Here is a 14,346-nt window from a genome sequence, read left to right on the forward strand (position 1 = left end):
TCAGAAATTGTCAGTGCAGCTGAAAGACTCTGCTGTCTGTTTGGCTCTGTCCATCCATCCACCCACCCACCCATCCATTCCCGTCTCCTTATGGTGTCAGCAGATGCTGGAGTGAGTCACAGCCTGTTTCCCCCTCTGAAGGCACAGTTGTGTTGCTGAAGGAATGCAGGGAGCACTCTTGGCACAGGGGCCTTTAGTGGTTGGCGTGGGCAAAACAGCCCAACTCAACACAGAATAAAGTGCAGATATGACTAACAGAGCCCTCAAAACTGGCCCCAAAGAGAGGATGCTTGGAGAAGTGGACAGGACTTGGTGTAAATTTTGGAGGATATGAAGTCCATTCCCCTCTGGGGAGTGAAGGCAAACACCACCGCTCATGGATTGGCAAGATTGTAGGACTGAAAACTGAGGCTACCTTTGGCTCCATCTGTGTTGGGCTCAGTGACACAGCATCTGGCACTGTTCCTCACAGTCTGGAAAGCTTGAATGCTCTGGGTGGAAAGATGAAAGTTAAAAATACCCAGGCTATCCATGAATTTCCCAGAAAACCCACTCTCTTGCAGTGCAGGGAGGAAAGGAGCCAGGAGATAGCAAAAATGGAGTGTTTAAATGACACCAGACTGATAGTTTTGGCCAAGGAATATTAGGTCAAGTATGGGCAGAGAAGGTTGTATGAATGGGGTGGCCTTCATTTTAATCTTGTCACAATCAAGAGACATTTAAACAAACAAGACAGAGAAGGCTAAAATACACCAGTCCTGTCTGAATACTCAGGCATGAAATCTAAGCTGGAAATCCTTGTGTGTGAAAAAGTCAACCCCCCCAAATTGCCAGTTAAGAGCAAGCCTGCAAGCATTGCTGCCAACACCGTACTCAGAAAGGAAATCTGAGGGAGCTGGTGATTCTGAAAGATCAGAATGCCAGGAGAATTGCTAGGATCAATATTAGATGCTCATAATTGCAGACCACTGAGAGTTACAGGACTCTAAATACTAATTTATTAAAGTTATATGCAACGAAATTGCTGGGCAGGAATTTATTATAGACCACTTAATCTCTGTAAAGACTGACCTAAACTATTACAAAAACTGTGTTACACTGAGCAATTTTAGCTGAGGAATATTAATTTGACATAACAACAAAACCCACTTAATTCTCAAAACACCAGAAATACAATGAAGTTGTAGCAAGGGGAAATTTTATATTCTCAGTAAACATTTAATCACTAATTTAAAATACAACAACCCTGCAGCTTATTGCTAACCCATGCTTATTGCCTGGTCAGGTTTGTTTTGTGCAAAGAATTTTGTGACCAATAATAAAATGTGGAAACAGTCAACATGAAACCAAAGGGAGTGGGGAAATACAATGGACAATAGCATTAAAAAACTGTGATACAGGACAACCTAAGACTGGATTTGCCTTCCCCCAAGTCTGGGGATCATAGGAAGGGGAGAACTGTTTGTGCTTGTGAAGAAAGAAAAGAGGAGACAGCTGATGATGCAGAAGGTGATGGAGCTTTCCTTACCTTGAAGATGAAAACAAAACTTGCAAATCCTACTAAATTAACAAACCAAGGTTAGCTTATACCATAAGCATTGAAGGCACCTTCTGAATCATGATTGTTTCTCAGCAACAAGTCTGGATTCCAGAGTTTGGGAGATTACTAATTTCAATATTGAAAATGGATAAAATTAATTAAATAGGGAAATACATTACATCAACTTGTTAACTTATTCTAGACAAAGTAACATAACTGGTAAAATATGGAAGAAGACACCATCAGCAAAGGACTAGAAGAAGAAAAAAAACCACCATGAGATTAATGTCAACATAGCTTCAAAGAAGTTTATGAAAAACAAGAGCATATTTTATTTGACAGAATTTCAGGTCTAGCCAAAAAGATCTGTTTGTGATAGAGAAACTTTGGTGTTCTCAAAGCAGTTGACATATGACTGTCTGACATTTGAATAAAAGAAACTTTCCATACATAGAATGAACAAAGAGCATCGGGTGGATTAATAACTTTATAACAGACAGATTTCAAATTAAGTTCTTAATTGGGAGATATCATTTAAAAAATGGTTTCTGGTGGGTTCCAGACCTATATCCAATGACTCAGGTCTTGTCAAATGATGAGTACAGCAGACAGACTACTGGGATATAAAGAATGTTGGTACGATCTGAGATGCCTTGGAAATGGCCACAATTCAGAAGAATGTAATTCTGATATATTTTGGATGCAGTGATATATTTGGGAATAAAGAACTCAGTTTTTCCTGCAGAACTGGGGAGTCTCCTATAAAAGAGGGAAGTAGAGAAGATTTAGGAGTTGTCTCAAGCAGTCTTCTCAATTTTCATTCAATGATTTTTTGACAACAGACTGCAACAGAGCTCCTTTCCTGTTTTGTTTTTGATTTTATTTTGTTTTGTTTTGGTACTCAGGAGAAATTTTCAGTCATCAATGAGTTCTTGAGACCTTGGGGTTAACTACCCAGACAGCATTTTAAACAGCTTTTGTGCATTGGACCTTTAGATTGTCTTAGCATTGAGGAATTCTCAAAAGGAACTTTTCAGAATTAGTTCTCCCCCATTCTACTCTGTTGTGCTTTGTGGTATTTTATTAAATTAGTTATTTCTGTGTGCCAGAGTGAGGAAAGGAAGACTGGCTTGAGAACAGTTTTAAATAGAAGCCCCACTGAATTATTTTCCTGTGCTACTCCTTATGCAAAATAGGGCTGATGAAGGAACAGCAATTTGGCAGCCTCTTACAGCAGTCTATAGGAACCATATTGAAGTAATGATCAGTCAAATTGCATGAATTGTGCTTTTCTTTCCACAGAGGTGACTGCATCATTCCTTACCATACTTAAAAAAATAACCTATGTACTATGAAAAGAAAAAAAAAAGAAAAGAAAAGAAAGGAAAAAGAAAAAAGAAAGCCTGTGTGTCAAGCAAGGAGAAATGATGCTGACTGTAAGAAAAATAAAACAGGAGGTACCAACCATAGTTAAATGCTAGGCAGATGTGGGAGCTTTTTGGCTGGCAGGTGAGCTTGACTCATACCTGCTTCTTAATGGAAATGGTATTTATACTCCATCAATCTCTTCAGGTGTTCTGGTAGACTTATTCCAGTAATTCCACTATTATAATAAATTTGGTGAAATCTTATTGTGTCCCATCTTTCTTGCTGAGAGATGCAGAATGGGGTAGTTACTGCTGAATGGTGAGCTACCAACTGGATCTCTGTTACAGCTGGAAGGAAATATTTTTTCTCTCTTCCCATATTCAAAGGAATATGAGAATCAGCTATTCAGCTAGCAAACCTGTGGGAGTGAAATGGGATCGTTTATGCCCTTAATCCATAAAGGATATCTCAATGGATACCCCAATGGGAACATTATTACTGAGATATCCTGAAAAGACAAGACCTTCCAAAGGTGTTTTGCAGCTGTAAACTGCCACTGCCACTTTTAATTGCTCCTGCTCAGTGTCATGTGGAAGCTCATCCAGTGAAACCACGTCCAAACCTATGAATATGGCAATTCTTTAAGCCTATGCTCAGAGCATCCAATAAAGAAATGCTGCTCTCCTGAGGGCACAAATCTGAAGCTCCTTTATTGATTGCAAGTGCTGCAAATTTAAACTTGGACACCTGATTCTCCTTTCACTGATACCAGAATAGTGCAGGCCATTTCTCTCTTTAATTTCTTTGTGTTTGAGGGATTTAGGGTTTTTATCTGCTTGATTTCAGTGGGAGTGATTTACCTCACGTGGCAGGTAACAGATATCAGTGCTAGAATAGAACCAGTGAAAATCAGTGGAGCCTTGATTTCAAACCAGCATCAGGAACTGATATTGTCAGGTCTATGAACACAGAAGATGTAATACACTCAAAAGAAAGAAAGAAAGAGAGAAAGAGAAATAAAGAAAAAAAAAAGAAAGAAAGAAGAAAGGAGAGAGAGAGAAGAAAGAAAGGAGAAAGAAAAGAAAGAAAGGAGGAGAGAAAGAAAAGAAAAGGAAGAAAGAAAGAAAGAAAGAAAGAAAGAGAGATAAAAAGAAAGAAAGAAAGAGAAAGAAAGAAGGAAGAAAGGAAAGAAAGAAAGAAAGAAAGAAAGAAAGAAAGAAAGAAAGAAAGAAAGAAAGAGAAAGAAAGAAGAAAGAAAGAAAGAAAGAAAGAAAAAGAAAGAAAGAAAGAAAGAAAGAAAGAAAGAAAGAAGAAAAGAAAAAGAAAGAAAGAAAAAGAAAGAAAGAAAGAAAGAAAAAGAAAGAAAAGAAAAAGAAAAAAAGAAAGAAAGAAAGAAAGAAAGAAAGAAAAAGAAAGAAAAGAAAGAAAGAAAAGAAAGAAAGAAAGAAAGAAAGAAAGAGAGATAAAAAGAAAGAAAGAAAGAAAGAGAGAAAGAAGAAAGAAAAGAAAGAAAGAAAGAAAGAAAGAGAAAGAAAGAAAGAAAAGAAAGAGAGAAAGAGAAATAAAGAAAAAAAAAAGAAAGAAAGAAAGAAAGGAGAGAAAGAAAGAAAGGAGAGAAAGAAAGAAAGAAAGAAAGAAAGAAAGAAAGAAAAAGAAAGAAAGGATGCTAAAAAACTTCAAAAGTTTCTTAGTATTTATGAAAGAAACTGGAGAGGGTAATGCTTCAATACTGTGTATAATTTCACCTGATTTTGCCAATATCTTTGAGCTTATTTCAGTGTTTAACTCCATTTCTTTGACAGTACAATCCTGTAGAAAATAATGAGATTGCAGCAGGTAAAATTGGATGTTCAGAGCAAGCAGTTTTTATTTTCTCCCTGTGTTTCAAAATGACCAACAAAGTGTCAACCTACTGCAACTGTCTCTGCTACACCATGCAGAATGCTAATCAAGGATGCTGACTTATCTTTTTCTAACTATTTCTTTATTCAAACATTGAAACCAGTACTAATTAGTCTGGCTATATAAAAACAACGGTCTCCAACTGGTTTGTTTACAGCTCCATTTACTTCCTATACAAAGAGCTCTTTCTTGCCTCGATTTTAGTGTGTGCATGTGGATAAGTGTGGCTTTGCTTCCAAATGATTGTTCTAATGGCAAAAATCTTTACTCCAGTAGTTCCCAGAGGTTCCCTTGGGTACACAGCTCTGTATGTTCTGCCCACACATGGAAATGTGCACATGTGTTTTAGGGGATGTGGGTTTGTTTGTTTGTTTGTTTGTTTGTTTTTAAGACCTGAAACTTGTTTAGGGAGACTGTGCTTGTTCAGTTTATTCAGTTTCTTGTCAGAGGCAAGTCAGGGCTGGAAGCTTTTTTAAAATATTTTCCCTGGACATCCTGAGAGTTAATAAGAAAATTAAGACATGCCTGAATCAGCTATAGAGCTGATGGGTTGAGTAATTTGAGAGGAAAAGTTGCTCTCTGAGACTGTCACTGCAGCTGTTCTGGTGTCAAAGTTGGACTGGGCTGCAGCTGGGGAAGGGGAGATGAAGATTAGAGCTGATTAAGAGAGAAGAAGCTGCACAAAGGAGAGAGACAGAATATGAAAAGCAAGATGAATTAGTTTTCCTGTAACCTCATTTGACCTCTGGAGGTGGCTCTCCAGTGGTGTCTCCATTGACATCTAGATTGGTGTTTGGGCTCCCAGGTTGGACAGTTTAAGTTGTTGCCTCAGGCAGGTGGGCCATGACCATTTCCATCTGAACTCTCTCCTCGTGTCTCTATTGCCTTCCACATCACGAGCTAGGAGGCATCAGGAATGGCAGTTCTCTGCCTGAATGAGGGAATGTGAAACAAAGATGCAGCAGCCAAAAGAACATAGTGGGGTCAGTTGGATATCTGTGCCAACTGTAGCACATTTCCATCTGCAGCTGCCCAAAGGCCACACTTGCTTTTGAGAATCAGTATCTTTTGAGGATCAGTATCCTTTGAGGATATAGAGATGATAAACGCAAGAGATCTGGCAAATTGGTTGTAGTGACTCATACTTTCCTCCCACCTCCTTCCCTTCCCCTCAGTGAGAGTCCTTATCATTTGAGAGTCCTTAACATTTTTGGGTTACTTGAGATGAGGTCTGGCAGTCAGTATTGGTAGTCCTCAAGCCTTTAATGAATAGCTGCTCTTTTGTACTATTGGGCCTATTTTTAAGCATCAGACCTGACTGTCTTTCATCTTTTCCTCCACGTTTGTTGCCTGAACTTGACATTTTGTTTAAGCTTTTCTTTTCTTACTCCTATTCTCTCTACAAATAAATTAGTTCAGAACATGTTTAATGTTATTATTATTCACTGGATACCGGGTGCTTTATAAACTCCAGCTTCTGGCACTATCCTGCTTTCACAGAGCCCTTTTCCACACCTATCTAACACCACAGTTTAATTGGTTTCCAGCTCACTGCACATCCCCGTCGCTCACACGCACACACACACACACAAAACACTTCCCTCCCCGCTCAGGCTGCAGACAGAACACAAGAAATCCTCAGCCTGTTAGAGCCAGTGGACCTGGCACTGATGAGTATATTGATTTTCTGCAACTTCCAGGGAGGTAACAACAAACATTTTATCATCGACTGTACTGTGTGTTCTTAAGTCCCTCCTGCACTCTGCAGTCCGGGCTCTTTTCTCAGTGTGGGACTGCAGATTGTCTCTTCATTTTTGGAATTCAGCATCTTAGCTGGAGTCTGAAGAATAATGTCTGCTTCTGCTGGAAATGAAATGGAGAGTTCGAAAAAGACATTTTTTTCAGGATTCTTGGAATCCATTGTTGTACTACGTGATTTTATTTGTAATCTTTGTCCTCAGAATTCACATTTATCCTGTGTTGTTTTTGTTTGTTTTTGTTTTTGTTTTTAAAGGCCTTCAAATTACCTAAGCACTTAATTCCAGTGGAAAAGCCCGTTTCAATTAAAGTTTTAATATCTGGGATTAAATTATATGTTCAGGGTCAAAACAGCAGTCTGTAGCCATAAGGTCAAGGCTATAGCTAACAAGTCCTAACAAGTCCTATTTTGAGTTTTCTGCCTTGTCTTAAAGCTGCACACCTACAGAACAAATAATTTCTATATAATTTACCTTAAAATCATTTATATCATTAAACTCCTACATTTTCCCACAGATTTTGGGTCCTCACCCTGTTATTGCTGAAGTAATTTTGCGTGTTAGGATTGAGGAATCTGGGAACAGAGGTCATGGAAAGGCTATTTTGCAGTACTACCATTTTGCCCAAGGCCCTGCAGCATCTCCCCTTCTCATTTTCCTCCCATGTGCAATCACCTCTAGAGCCTGAACAGCTTGGTGCTTCCCTCTCTTGTTGCTCATTTTATCTTAAACTTACGTGTCCTGAGGGTCAAACTGTGACTAATAATTTCACAGTGAGATATCTATGTTATTCTGCAGGCCCTGGGTGCTGTTCTGTCATATTTCTGATGCCATGGCTGGGATGTTCACAGGTGACTGCTCCTGTCTGAGCATGGGAGAAGCTCTCAGGTTGCTCCTTCTTCTGGCACTCACTCCTTTCTTTCAAGGTGATGAATCTTTCCTGTCTAAAGCAATAAATCACATTTGGGTTTTGCAGAGTGCTATTTCTCTATCCTCTTGGCTCCCAGAGCATCTTTGATTTAGTGGAAGTCCAAGAATATTTTATGATCCAGGGAGGCAGGTGAGTCACAGCTCAGACAGTTTGAGTGCTGGGCTTTGGAGTGGGGAGCACTCATGAGCTCAGCATGAGCTCAGCACCTTTATTCCCTCAAATAAGGCACAACCAACAGCTGTTACATCCCGGTGGTGAAAACCTCAATCTCATTTGAAAGGTTCTACTGCCAGGGCTAAACCCCCCTGTCAGGACCCTTTCTCACCTATTTTGCATGGGTTTGGGTCCTGTTCCTACTTTACTTCAAAATGGTGCTAAACAGGACCATAAGCTCCTTGGATCAGGTACCTTTCATTACATGCTGGCAAAATACCTGACTATTTGAAATTTGTTCCTTTGTTGTTTGTTTTTTTTTTTTTTTTTCTTCTCTGTATGTGAGATTGGTTGTTAATTAGGAAAACAGAACCATGAAGGCTGGAAAAGACCTTCCAAATCATCAAGTCCAAGATGGGCCAGGTGGACCAGGAGCTGCAGGACAGGTAGTTTTTTTTTAATTCTTGTGCAGATGTGCAGAATTTCTGTCTCCTGCTTTCATATTTCGCTTAGCAAATTTGGAATATAACTACAAGCCCTCAGTTTCTCAGTCACTGAGATGGGTGAGTCAGCACTCATAACTGTTTTAATGGGACAACTGAATCAAACATGGGTGGTCTGAAATGAGAAGCAAGAGATCTTCCAGGTATTGGCCTGTATCTGTAGTGAATACTCACAAAGACATGGAGGAATAAAAAGGACCAAGTCTTCTTGTTTAAGTGCAGTTTTCTTTCTGCTGGAGGCTAAGACATTTTTTCAGATGTGAGTAGAGAAGAAGGAGGCACTATATATAACAAATAATTCATCTTCCTTCTAGAGAGCGGTCTGGGGCAGTCAGAGGATGTATGGGTTAAAGGAAGACAGTTTTTGTCAAGTACTTCATCAGGAAACAGTAAAAATTAAAAATGAACACTTTACTTTTGCAAGCCAAACATTAGCACATTTATTACTTTCTGAAATTATTATGCAAAGGCTGCAATAATTGTAACTAATAAATACATTAAAACTAATGGAGCATGATACCTATTACCTTGATAATGAGTTTTGATGTCAGAGACTCTATCCATATTGCTTTTGTGCAATGAAGTCCACAATTCTGTTTAGTTATAGCCTAAACTGGAAACTAAACATTTTGCCAGGAGGTGAATTCACTTTGAGAGGTGACTGCATTAGCCCTGATTTATTTTAATAAACACATAGAACAATAGCTGAGAACAAACATTTTTTTGTAGCAAATGTAATTATCTGGCAGAGTTTTTCACGGAGAGTAGTTGCCCTTCATTTGAGGCAAAGTGAAAACACTAAGGAAATTTTCATGATGGATTTTTTAAAGGTCAGGGTGCCTGTTCTCCCAGCCGTGTGAGTAAATACAGAGAAGTCAGAAAAGATGGCCAGTACACTGTGTTACTGCTCAGACACCCAAATCCTTGCCCTGTGCCATGGGGTGGGGATGTTTCTGGCTTCTCTTTGTCTCCATCATTTCTTCATCCATAAAGCCAGGGAACGTGGACACCTTCCTGTCTCACTGAGATCGTGTGAGGTTTAGTTCGTTAACGCTCATTAATGAGATCACAGACAAGAATATAAGAATGTGGGCAGACCACTTTGCAGAGCTGTTATTTTTCAAGTGCCATTTTTCCTCTATCCATAAACAGTTAAAGAATTTCCTCTCCTTTAGATGTTTCTATGTTAATACAGCTGGACAGTCAATTGCTGTCAATTGTGATGCAACTTTAGTTTTCTGATTGTTCTTGTTTGAGGCGTAGTTGTGGGTTTAGAAGTGCTGTTAAATGGGTGACTAGGTTCTATGAGATGACACATGAGAGTCTTTCATAACCGTGGAAGGATGTAATTAAGACCTCTGACAGAACATGCAAACCTGCAGATGTTACAGTTATCTTATGAACTCTTTTTTTAGCGTAATAGACTTATGCATTGTGAGGTAGTCTGAAGATACCTCAGCTAATCTTGACATTGTAATTGTAACATATTTTGTACAGATTCTGATGTAAAGAGCTGAGAGACCTGTCTTCTTTTATTTTCCTTAAGAAAACTGTTTAGTCAACTTTGTTAAGACCTCCTTTCATCATTTTGCTTTCACTTCTGTCTCAACCAACACCCGCTAATGAGCTACAAGCATCAATTCTGTTGATGTATCTTTAGGAGTTTGCACATTAATATGAAATACAAGGTTCAGTGTGTAGAAAAAACTTCCCAAAGAGGTTTACTCATTGTCTGCCCAAGTGGGGGGGAGCTGTTAGTATTTTTCTAATGCCTACTCAAGTGCAAGAGATAGCACCTATTTTTCTGAAGGGTCATTATCATTTCCAAGGCAGTGAGGGCAGTCAATACCTGGAAGAAGGAGTGCTGAAACTGCCTCCTAAATAAATTAAGGATCAATAGTGTTTGGTGGGAGAAAGGAGGATTTTAATCTAAATGGAACCCGGGGGAGATTTAAGAAAAGGCTTGAACATAAAAACCAGAACACTTTGCCAAGAAAAGCCTGTTTCCTGATACAGCAACCTGAGCACAGGGAATGGGCAAGGGAACATGCCACTGACCAGGGGAGTAAAGCAAATGTCAACAGCACATCAGACAGACCCAAAGAGGGAAAGAGAGATCTTTTGGATTTGATCTGAGGATAATTAGATTACTCATTCTTAGTTATTTTACTTTTTTTCTGCCCCCTCCCCACATATCTCTTACCTTTGTCTTCATAAATCTTTGTCGTCGTGTTATTGGTTTGATGCTCCAGGTGGGTCATAAATGAAGATTTGTATGGTCATGGAAGGGATGGATCTCCTCTCTCACACAAAGCCCAGCACCCTGACCCCCTCCTAGACTCTGCCCAGTGTACATCCACCTAATCCATGCTGGATGGAAGGAGGTCTAGCCCAGGAGTTGAACGTGGATAAGTCTTCCTGTAGTCAGGATTGCACCAAAAAAAAAGCTTTCTGGGTTTGAGAACACATTGGAGAGTGTGGTCGTGACCTGCAGATCTCAGCTGAGTCCAGAACATCTCCTGGGAAATCTCAGTGCAGAAATAGATGAAAACACCACAGATACAAGCAAGTCACTAAAGAAAAAAATGACCTTCCCTGCATTTTGTGCTTATATTCTGAATTGTGAAGTCAACCCATTCCATTATGAGATTAATAAAGGAATTTACAGAAATCCTTGACTAAATATAATCTAATCTAAAATTTGAGAACAAATTTTACCAACATTTGGACCAAACTTGAGCATGTTCTTGTTTTAATGAACTTGCATTATGCATACATACTCCTTTGAATTTGACATTTTAAATTATATCTATTAAAGGAAAATCTAAGACAAATTTTTTTTTTTTTTACTTAAAGTCACAATCACTTTCCTTGCACAGTTGCTGTCAAATCATTTAATCTTTATATATTGTGACATGTCTAAATTAAGCAACTAAAATCTTGATCTTTCAGATTTTTCTTCTTTTCTGAAAAAAAGTTTAATGTGAAACTGATAGTTAAAAATCTACTTTTTGCTGAAAAGCAGTTGGAACTGTGTTGGTAACAAATTTTTATAACGTTAATTTAACTGACTAATAATGTTTGTAAGGTTTTTTAGTTTTAGATTAAGCTACTTAAGTAGAATATTAAGCTTTAAATAAACATTTTCTTAGATCATTTGAAAAAATTTATTTTAACAGAAGTCTAATACTTTGTATTCAAATAAAAAGTGAGACAAAAATATGTGAACATAGGGAAATGGCACTGTTGGGTTAAAACTCAGAATGCAACTTCTCAAAGGCAGTGAAAAGATGGTTTTAATTAAGCAGTTCATCAGTAATTCATAAGATTTAAATGAATCCAATATTCTCATTATAACCTGGACCAGAAACCAATTTTATCAGCCATTTCTCTTAATTTTTTTATTTTATTTTAAAGCATCTTGGTAGTTGAAGGAAAACAAATCATTTTTTGCAAATGCAACAGTGTTGTCTGGGCAAGAATCCATCCCCTCCCATCAAAAAAATGAACATTAAATTGTGCATTTCCTGAGGCTGTTGCGTAAATTTTCTTGAGTGATTCCCCTCAGCATAAAAGCAAAAATTCTATTGCTCCTCTTGCAAAGCGTCTGTGAAAGGAGGAACCCTCAAATCATTTATGTCTAAGGAGCAGGACTGTATCTTTTCATTTTCACAGTTCTGTATAACACAAAAATCACCTAATTAAATATACTCACACTCTTAACTTCAAACTGACAAATATTCTGATGGGATGCCAGGATTTCTAACAAATATTTTCTTGTCAGAGATTAGAAGTGTTGCCAGAAGTATTCAAAATGAGAAACTTCTTATCATGTTACAATATCAGACCTTTTTTTTTTTTTTTGGCTAGAGCATTTCCAGCTCATGCAAAACTAACACAGAATTTGCATTAAATCTTTTTCTTCCATCTTCCAGTTATGTATCAAGCTGTTCTTCAGTTTTAAAAATCAGAGAACAAAGATATTGTTTCTACAATCTGAAACTGTCACTTTTTTGGCGGTTCATGATGAACTAGAATAGTGTAATATAATGTAGTATAATACTTACTTTAGTAAGGCATGTGATTTTTCACCTGATCTTTTGACATTCTTACAGACTTCTATCTTGCAAAAAAGCAGGAAAATTATATCCTCAAAGGAAGTCAGGCATCTTAAGGCATAAATATATATATTTAAGCAACATATAAATAGGAACTTCACTATGTCTTCAGATATCACAAGTTAAGTGCTTTATTCCCACTCAGAGTAAAAGGGGCAATAGCTTTAACATTTGCACTCTGTTGAGTATTTTCTCTTTTCTATAGGCTTGGCAAGGAGAGGAGAAAAAAGAGTATTCTGTAATGTGTCTCCACAGCTCAGTGGCTAATGTAGGATGAGGATACAGGGGTTTAAAAGGTTTTGTACATAGTTAGAATGGGTAATGGATGTCTAAAATGCACAGACAGCTGATGGACTTAGGGACTGTGAACTGCAACGTGGAAATCCCCTGTCCGAAGGCAGCTTTACAACTGTGGAGTTTAAGAATCTGGATCACATTTGCATACAGTTGGATTTTCTCCTTCATCCTTCTCTATTTTCTCCTTTTTGGCCTAGGGATTGTACCTGTGCTGTTAAAACAAGATTATTCCACCTCCAGTGCAAATCACCTCTGAGCTGGTGACTGAAATTCTCTCCCAGAGGTGGGAGCTGCAGTTCTGAGTCTCCAACAGGCAGTGGAAAAAAATGGGATGCTGCTCTCTCATGTTGTCTTCATGACCCCAGAGCCACCTCTGGACACTGAAGGTCTTCTCTGACACTGAGACAAGATGACTTCCAGATGTCCCTTCTAACCTCATCCATTCTGTGACTCCTTGGAAATGAGAGAGACTTCCATGTCTCTGCTTGGATTTTGACAAAAGCATTGTAGGCATCACTCAGAAAAGGTGACTGGGTTTTGAATCCTCAGTGAGTGGAAATGGCAGATCAGGTTCTGCCTCAAATAAAACATGCAGTGACAGAACAATGGGAAATGGCTTCACACTGAGAAGGACTAGGTTTAGATCTGATATTAGGGAAAAAGTCATTGCTGTAAGGGTGGTGAGGTCCTGGCACAGGTTTCCCAGAGAAACTGTGGCTGCCCCACCCCTGGAAGTGTTCAAGGCCAGGTTGGATGGAGCCCTGAACAACCTGGTCTAGTGAAAGGGGTCCCTGCCCATGACAGGGGAGTTGGAATGAGGTCCCTTCCAACCCAGGCCATTCTGTGATTCTCTAATTCTATGAAATATCTCTTTGTGCCAGGTCATGCTTCTCATCAGCTTTGTCTTGCCTTTTTGCTATCTTAGAAAGGCTTTCTGGTGGTTCTTCTTTTCCTTGCTTTGTAAAAGAGAGATGGCTGTCATTGATTCCTCTACATGGGCTACAATTTAGGTATCATAATACTGAATATTCATACCATGGGTACCCAAATTCTTATTCTCACTCCCTAAGCATTCCAGTGTTCCACTCCATTTTCAAACAGCATAATAATAGATTGGTATCTTTGGTCTCCTATATCATGGACTCTCTTGATTTCTTACTGCTTGTAATACCTCGTGTCTTTTGCTACACTTAAGATGCCCCCCAAACGAGAACTTCTTAGTATAAGGTAGGAGAAAGATAGCATCAACCCTAAATACTGGAAATACAACCTTGTGAGTATTCTAAGTGAAATAAAAAATACAGAGCTGAAAAGTGAGTCATTTTGAACTGAGGTGTCAGATATATTAGAACTTCTAAGGTCATATCTGCCTTTTCCTTCAGAAATGGCCTATGAGAAATAAAATAAACTAGGAGAAATAACTTCATTAATATTAAGCCAACATAATGATTATAATCAAGCCAACTTCGAAATCAAAGATAGTTAACAAAAAAATTATTTAAAATAAAATGGAGGTTACTCTCGGTAGGTCATCTTTTAATTATGTATCATGAGGGAAGAATTAGGCTTTTTAATACTATGACCTAGTTTTCCAGTGAGGACTGACTGCTCAGTGGCCTGCTACTTAAAAAACACAGTGTGACCAAGAAGAAATAGTGACTAATGCAACCAATAAATCCTCTAATCCAGAGTAAAAACATGATACAGGGCAAGCACTGGTCTCTGAAGTACAAGGCATTTCAAACAGATGCTAAGTCATTTTACCTCTAATTCTGTA

This window comes from Myiozetetes cayanensis, unplaced genomic scaffold (assembly GCF_022539395.1).
Source record: "Myiozetetes cayanensis isolate MyiCay16 unplaced genomic scaffold, myiCay2020 scf7, whole genome shotgun sequence".
Lineage (NCBI taxonomy): Eukaryota > Metazoa > Chordata > Aves > Passeriformes > Tyrannidae > Myiozetetes > Myiozetetes cayanensis.